The following is a 9,168-nucleotide window of genomic DNA, read 5'->3' on the forward strand; positions in this document are numbered from 1 at the left end:
TTCAGTGACTGTGATTAATGTCAGTCTCTGTGGATCCTAAATGTGTCACTGGAGGCCTTGCCTCTTCTATTAATTCAGGATTCCGTTCAATGTGTTCTCCCATAGTATGAGTGGGAGCATCGTACTAACAGGGATCAGCAGCGCCAGAGGGACAGGGAGGAGATATCAGAATCTGAGAACATTAGACTGGAATGATCCAACAATGGACAGGAGTTTATCCACCAGTCTTTACTGGCTTTCCCAACCTTGGGTAACATTAGTATGGGGGACCTATGATGTACTGATTGTTATTCAAGCTGGTTACTGTCCCATCCTCGCGAGAGTTGGTGTTCCTGGTAAGTCATTCTAACTGTCTATTAAAGCAGGTTAAACTGAATTGTTCATGTTATTAACATTAGGAAAAGTGGAAGCTATCGTTTTCAGCTCCAATGAAAAATTCCATTCCTTAGAAATTATAATGAGCAAATTACCACTTTCAAATGACTCACCAACATGCGAGGAGAAACTGTAAAACTCCATAAGCCTTCTCGCCCTGCACAGATCTATATCTCCATATCCTCCCCATTCGCTAATTCTGTCCAATACCACCATCTTGATATCCCCGTCTCCTCCTCAGCCGCAGTGCACGTTCTGAGTAAACCATCGTTTGAGCCTCTGTTAAATCCGGAATCACCTGTTTCAAGCCCCTTCTAACCGCATGTCAATCACAAAATAATTGCACTTGAAATGTTTAACTTGTTCTCTGCAGAGAAACTGTTTGACGGGAAGATAATGCACCGTGCTCAAGTCATTACCTCATGATTTGGAACCACAGAATAATAATCTGTTAATATGAAGGAAATTGGTGGCATTGAAATGAAACCATCATCATTAAGTATAAAAAGCCCACCTACTTGCCTCATGTCCTTTAGTGAAGGCCATGGTTCATCTTTCCCTGATCATGTCTCTGTGTGACTGCAAACCCACAACAATGATTTTTACTCTTTGCTGTCCTGTGGAACAGCTGAACTAGCCACTCAGTTCATCTTTCCCTGCTCATATCTCTGTGTGACTGCAAACCCACAACAAATGATTTTACTCTTTGCTGTCCTGTGGAACAGCTGAACTAGCCACTCAGTTCATCTTTCCCTGATCATATCTCTGTGTGACTGCAAACCCACAACAATGATTTTTACTCTTTACTGTCCTGTGGAACAGCTGAACTAGCCACTCAGTTCATCTTTCCCTGATCATATCTCTGAAACCCACAACAATGATTTTTACTCTTTACTGTCCTGTGGAACAGCTGAACCAGCCACTCAGTCCAAGATGTTCAAGATAGGTAGTGGAAGAATGTGTGGGTGTTTCTGTATGTATTTGTTTAATGGCAGGAGACAGCATGGTGGTGGAGGGTTGTGTTTGTGTATTTCTGTGTTTATCTGATTAATGCCTGGAGGCAGTGTGTTGGTGAAGGGTTGTGTGTGCGCGTTTTTCTGTTTATGGATGGAGACAGGGTGGTGGTGGAGGGAAGTTTGTGTTTGTTTCAGTATATCTATTTAATTGCAGGAGACAGTTTGGTGGTGGACGGTGGTGGGTTTGTATTTCTATGTATATCTATTCAATGGCAGGACACAGGGTGGTCTTGGAGGTTTGTGTGTGTTTTTGTGTATGTCTGTTTAATGACAGGAGGCAGTGTGGTGATGGAGGTTTGTGTGTGTGTTCCTGTGTATGTCTGTTTAATGGCATGAGACAGTGTGGCGGTGGTGGTGGGGTAGTGTTTTTCGAACTAGATGCCTGTGACCTCCCATTATATAAATGACTTAGATCAGAATTATAGAGGACATGATTATCACATTTGCGGATGACGTCAAGATTGCTTATAACGTGGATAGGGTTTGTGTAATGTTTTACAGTCTATGATTTCGGACAGATAGTGATCAATTGAATAAGTGAATCATAGAGATATAATACAGGTAATCAGACCCTTCAAATCATCCAAGCCGACCAGATATCCTGAATGAATCAAGTCACATTTGCAAGCATTAGTCCCATATCCCTCTAAACCCATCCAATTCATATAACAATGCCTTTTAAATGTTGTAATTGTACCAGCCTTCACCATTTCCTCTGGCAGTTCATTCCATACATGCATTACCCTCTGCGTGAAAACGTTACCCTTTAGGTCACTCTTAATCTTCCTCTTCCCACCTTAAACCTATGCCCTTTAGTTTTTGTTTTCCGAACCCTGGGAAATAGACCGTGACTATTCACCCTACCCATGATTTTATAAACCTCTAGAAGGTGCAAATGTGACTCCAATCAACGCGAATGGCTGTTCTTTCAGTCATCCCGAGCTAAATTCTGACATGCAATCCGGACGCCTCCTCCTTCTCCATCAAGTCACATTTCAAAAATCATTTTAATCCACGTGCTCAGCCATATAATGAAACGTCTCTGTGGGATGTGGACCTTTAGGCTCAGAGGTCGGGGCACTACCACCTCTCAACAATAGCCCCTAAATCTGCAACATGATTCTCCTGTGTGTTTGTTCATCAGCTTTCTTTGAACATACTGTTACACACCCCCACAACAGAATCGAGATCATCTGTTCCAGAGCAAGTGACACTACCGCAAGTTCATGGAAGGGAATCGAATCCAGAGCTCTGACCAGGGGCAGGAGTGCTTCCTACTACACAAGAATTAAACCATGCCCAGTATTTGAGTTATGTTTTAAGTGTCAGTGTCAGCTCTATATGGATTTATTAAATTCTGATTAACATTACTGAAAAACACAGACAATAGTTCTCATTGTTAAACAAATAAAAGGTAGTAACCTCAACTATAGGATGATGAGTGCATGTGCTCTGCCATCGAGATGAACAATGAACTTCTTTAATTGCTTGGCTATGATTTCCAGCTTAAATGGCTATTATCTGTAATCTGCAATATTAGGGCAAGAAATCTTGCAGAAACACTCTGCACTTTGAGGGATCTCGAATAGATATCAATACTGAACACCAGATATGCGGAAAGAGTATAATTTCTGGCCAAAAATCACTGACCACTATTTCCAACCTTTAACATGTGGCTTCTCTCTTCCTATAATTATTAAGTGTTACAAGGCATCGGTTCACTTTCCAGTCTCTCCTTACCCTCTCCTCGCTCTCCTTGCATAAAGCAAATTAGGTTCTTGGTCTTTGGGAAACTAAAGACCTTTGTTTCTCGGCCTGCTGGAGAGGGGAGGGTCTTTTTAACCTGAAGCAGGAGGGTGAGGAGGCAGCAATATCACTCACTGGGCTGAGGTGTGGCAGTTCGAGTTTAACTTGGATAAATGCGAGGTATTGCATTTGGTAAAATAAAAAAGCGGTGGGGGCTTATACAATGAATAGTATGCATTGGTAATGTTGTAGAAAAGAGGGACCCACAGGTGCAGATCGAATTAACGGAAGTTTGTGGCACTTCTCGACAAGGTTTTTAAGGTTACTTCACTGCTCAGACTTTTGAGGTTAGAAGCTGAGATTGCACAGGACATTGATGAAGCCTTGACTGCAGTACTGTGTGCAGTTCTGTTATTGGAATGAGATTATTAAGCTGAAGAAGATTCAGAAGAGATATACCAGGAAGTCGCCAGGAACATATCTCCTTCTGCCTTGGGTGCGGAAAAACACACGGCATGAACATTGGACTCGCTAATTTGCAAATCTCAACTCGCCGACACAGATCCCAAATCCAACCCTCCGACTCAGATCCGCCCTCTCGTGAGAACCTACCGATCCATCTTCCTTCCCACCGATCCGCTCCAACTCCCCAACGATCTATCACGATCACCTCCTAGCTTCGCCCACCTATCACCAACCTTTCCTCCAGCTTCACCCCCACCACCCGTTTATTTGTCAGCCCCTTTACCCCGTCGCAGTTCTGAACAAGGGTCCTGCCTGGAACGTTGACTCTCTTGCTCCTCGGATGTTGCCTAACCTAATGTGCCTTCTCCACTATCATGCTTTATCGACACAGAATTCTCCAACATCTGGAGTCCCCATTGTCTCTTAGGTACAATTCTCAGTTAACATAGCAACGATGTCTCTCTGTTATAATCCCACGCTGTCTTAGGTACATATTGTCTCCAGATCATGGCCTATAAAAGTTCACTCGATCTCTTACTGATATTGTCATGCCTCAGCATTAGTTACAGTGTCTATGTTTCCATTTATAAGCAGAGAAGCATGTTGGTGTTCCGATAAACCCTTGGATTCTCTTCCATATCCAATGCAGACTGAATGGTTGCACACATTCAATCTACCAGACTCAACATTCGTTACCTCAGTCACCCTCGCATATCCAATCCAGACTATGTAAATGTTAATCATTATTTTGAATTTTAATGAAACAGTATTGAATTGAAACACGTTGGCTGCAGCTATTTGTTTAGTGACTGTGATCAATGTCAGTCTCCGTGGATCCTAAATGTGTCACTGGAGGCCTTGCCTCTTCTATTAATTCAGGATTCCGTTCAATGTGTTATCCCATAGTATGAGTGGGAGCATCGTACTAACAGGGATCAGCAGCGCCAGAGGGACAGGGAGGAGATATCAGAATCTGAGAACATTAGACTGGAATGATCCAACAATGGACAGGAGTTTATCCACCAGTCTTTACTGGCTTTCCCAACCTTGGGTATCATTAGTATGGGGGACCTATGATGTACTGATTGTTATTCAAGCTGGTTACTATCCCATCCTCGCGAGAGTTGGTGTTCCTGGTAAGTCATTCTAACTGTCTATTAAAGCAGGTTAAACTGAATTGTTCATGTTATTAACATTAGGAAAAGTGGAAGCTATCGTTTTCAGCTCCAATGAAAAATTCCATTCCTTAGAAATTATAATGAGCAAATTACTACTTTCAAATGACTCACCAACATGCGAGGAGAAACTGTAAAACTCCATAAGCCTTCTAGCCCTGCACAGATCTATATCTCCATATCCTTCCCATTCGCTAATTCTGTCCAATGCCACCATCTTGATATCCCCGTCTCCTCCTCAGCCGCAGTGCACGTTCTGAGTAAACCATCATTTGAGCCTTTGTTAAATCCGGAATCACCTGTTTCAAGCCCCTTCTAACCGCATGTCAATCACAAAATAATTGCACTTGAAATGTTTAACTTGTTCTCTGCAGAGAAACTGTTTGACGGGAAGATAATGCATCGTGCTCAAGTCATTAACTCATGATTTGGAGCCACAGAATAATAATCTGTTAATATGAAGGAAATTGTTGGCATTGAAGTGAAACCATCATCATTAAGTATAAAAAGCCCACCTACTTGCCTCATGTCCTTTAGTGAAGGCCATGGTTCATCTTTCCCTGATCATGTCTCTGTGTGACTGCAAACCCACAACAATGATTTTTACTCTTTACTGTCCTGTGGAACAGCTGAACCAGCCACTCAGTTCAAGATGGGCATAACATGCTGCCCTGACCAATGAGGGAAGAACAAAAGAAAAGATATTTCCCTTCCTCTGCCTGTTTCCCATATTCTAACAGCTCATTTCCATTCAGGTGGGTGACCATTCCTTATTTCAAGTTCATTCTTTCTTAGTCTTTTCCGGAGTGTGATGTTCATCTACCATAGCACTTCTGGTGTTGGCTTTGTTGATGCTCACATATAGATGTAAGGAGCTTTTAAATTCCAGGTCAGTGGCATTGTAGCGAGAAGGACAGAAACGGAGATGTCTCAGTGAGGAAATCTGAGAGTGTTGTTGAGGCAGTCTTTGGGACATTGTGGACAGATTTTCTTTCTTTTATAAGAAATAATCGCCCTGTCACAGAGAGGGTGAAAAGGCTTTTCACCACACTAATCTCTGGGATGGTGGTAAAATGAGGGGTGAATGAAGGTTAATCTTTACTGCTGTGAGAGAATAAAAGATGATTGCATAGAAACTTAAGGGGAATGGACAGTCTCTCATGATGTTCTAAACAGACATTGATACGGTGATAACATCCATGGCTTGTTTTTATTAGGGTTACAAAAGCTTCTGAGGAAGTTCCCCTCACCCCACCCCCACTCCCTATATCGATAGAGAGAGAGAGATAGAGAGGGAAGAGAGTCAGACTTTGAATATATTGCATTTGGTGTGTGATCCTACACTGAATATCACGTTATCTAAAATCGTGACAGCAGCCACAATGCCTTCAATCTAAAACAGTTAACTATTCCCATCATCTTCTGACCTCCATGGAGAACATGGGTCTGTCTACTCAGAGATGGAATATGCCTCTTTGAGACTTGATACAAAACATTTGGCTTCCTTCCTCACTGCAAACAAACCACTTCAAAGTAGCAGACGTTCCACCAGCAATGGACCCACGAGAAACCTCGTAGAGCCATCCATGAGTGCAGTCTCTGCTCCATTAGGTTGTCATATTAGAGCATCAATGACACCCACCTGTTCATGTATAACTATCTCATGGGGCTGAATGGCCTTCTCCAGGTCCCATGGAACAGGTTCAAGGGTCTGATTGGGCTGTGCCTGATCCTGTTAAACAGTTCGATGTACTGACCAGACTCCTTCTCTTCCTGTGGAACAAGCAGGAGTATTGAATGTGCTGCCCCTCTTATGTTCAGTAGTTTCGATAGGCTGAATGGCTTCCACATTTCTGTATGTAACCAGCTTGAGATGTTAAACGAGCTCCTCTTTTAATTGTGTCTGGCTGCACTATCACATGAATGTTACCGACACTTTAACAGCATAAGCCTGAATGCTGTCCGGGTCTCACTGAGCACGGGCACAGACTGCATCAGAAGCTGATGGGAGACAAAATGTTCTGAACATTGTGTAACTCTCAGTGACCATTCCCACCTCCGGTCTTATGATGAGGAAATACATTGATGAAGCAGCTGAAGATGTTTGTGCTGAGGAAGCTACCCTGATGATCTCCTGACGAGATGCGTCGGGACTGAGAAGATTTTCGGTCCCTACCCACAGGCATCTTCCTTTGTGCTCTGAAAAACCCTAGCCAGTGGGGAGGGGACACCTGACTCCCATTAAGCTCAAATAAGATGGCGCTTCCGATGACATTCTCAGTCAAATACTGCCTTGATATTAAGGCTATTCACTTTTTGCTGAGCCCCTGCGTTCCCCTCCTGCTCATATCAATAGGTGACAGTGTCTGTGTGGGGAGTGTTTTACTCTCACAGAGGGTAGTGAATGTCAGGAATTATCTTGTCTCGAGAGCTAGGGGAGCTACATCACCGAAAGTATTAAAAAAGGAGGTCGATGGAGTTTTGACCTGTCAGAGAGCTGAGGGGGAGTAAAGAATTGGACATTAAAAATGAGTTAATACGAACAGTAGATCGGCCATAATCGTATACAATGGCTTGATTATCCGAATTACCTGATCCTGTTCCTTCTATTCTCATATTCTCTAATTACAAAGTTAATGGTGTTAACTTTCATGCACGTTCTGTTATTGAACGTTGCAATCAGAGAGAGCAAAGTACTTTTGAGTCATCTCTTAGTGAGGTCTGGGGGCTGAATACACAGTGAATCTGGGTCTATACCATGACCAACAAATAAAGCACAAGTTGCAGAGAGGAGACACTCTCTAAAGAGACCAGAGTTGTCTTTCAAACCCAGCCTAGGTTTTGAAATAACATTTTCCAACCCAGACCAAACTATGTGTGACAGCCTGGAGGGAATTACTGAGATCCTGTGTTACTGTGAACCAGGTATTTGGAGTAACTTGCCTCCGCCAGTACCAGTGCAGGGGGTTAGAGGGACTGACCTGAACATAGGAACAGAGGACTGAGGAGCAGGAGTGGGTCATTAGACACGTTGTCACTGCTCCACAAGGCACTAAGATCGTAGCTGATCTGATTGTAGTCTCAGCAGCACTTTTCTCTCTGTATACCTTTTTCCTACATGCTCTTGTCTGTCAAATGTTTGAATACAGCACAGCTTTGAACAAATGAAAACATCCAGGCACCACAAACGTTTGGTAAAGATCATTCCGACTTGAACAGTCCAATAAGAATTTGTCAATCGTGTTCCGACAAACGTTGGAGGGTCACTGTGTCCTTTTCCAGTCCCACTCCTCCACTGGTAAGAACAAATTTTAAATGTAGCCAGTTTAGTGATATGAACAATTGTATAGGATTCAGGCTGGGTCATGTTTGAGAAAAATGTGAGATGCAGGAAGTTGAACTCACAGCTGATAGTAAAATGATAGAGTGTCCCAAATGTTCTTCTGACTTTGAAATTATTCGACTCACACAAGCTGATTGTCATGGGATTTATTTGTGGAACAGTTGGATTTGGCTGAACTGCCTTTGCTTCCGGCAGTGGAGAGATTCCAATGAGTCCTCACCAGGAATCCATCACGACTGGTAAAGATAACTCAGGGATATTATGGTCTCACATTTTGCTATCGGGTGGACAAAGTAAGAGAGAGGGATCAATCAGCTGCTGCTTCTCAGGCAGGGGACATTTTTCTCCCTCTCTGTGTTAAACCATGCAATAATATCAACTGAACATCAAACTGGGCCATGTGTGCTCTCCTGGAGCATTCTCTGGAATGGATGATAATGGACGATATGAAGGTGCATCATCGCTGTTGTTGTTCACAGTGCCTTTCATTTGATGACATGTTTATATGCGTCTGTGTAATTTTTAAATATCGGCCAATGTCTATGTAATGCGTGTGTTGACATCAATCTTATTCTTAAATTTATTCTCTAGCTTTGAACCTTAACAAGAGGAAACATGCATTCAGCTGAAACACCTTTCAGAAAATCATGTATGGTTCAAGAAAATTTCTTATCTCAGAACAAAACTGATAATCCCCCACGACAAAAGACATTCCTTCCAGGAATGTGTGAAAGCAAACATCTATGAAGTACTCCTGAAAATATATATATTTTTTTAAGTTTAGGTGTCAAAACTGCACACAGTATGTGCGATATGGTCTCAGTAACGCCCCGTTCAGGAAAACGTTCCTCATTAAACGTGATAACCTTTGCCAAAAACAGCATTATTCCATTTACCTTCCAAATCACGTGCTGCATCTGCAGAAAGACTTCATATGATCCATGTCCCAGGAACATGGAAACGGCCTGTATCACAGAGTTCTGCAATCCCTCTCCATTTAAATCATTCGCCATTGTTTTATCCTTCCTGCCACAATAGACAACTCACC

The sequence above is a fragment of the Chiloscyllium plagiosum genome, chromosome 37 (genome assembly GCF_004010195.1).
Source record: "Chiloscyllium plagiosum isolate BGI_BamShark_2017 chromosome 37, ASM401019v2, whole genome shotgun sequence".
Classification (NCBI taxonomy): domain Eukaryota; kingdom Metazoa; phylum Chordata; class Chondrichthyes; order Orectolobiformes; family Hemiscylliidae; genus Chiloscyllium; species Chiloscyllium plagiosum.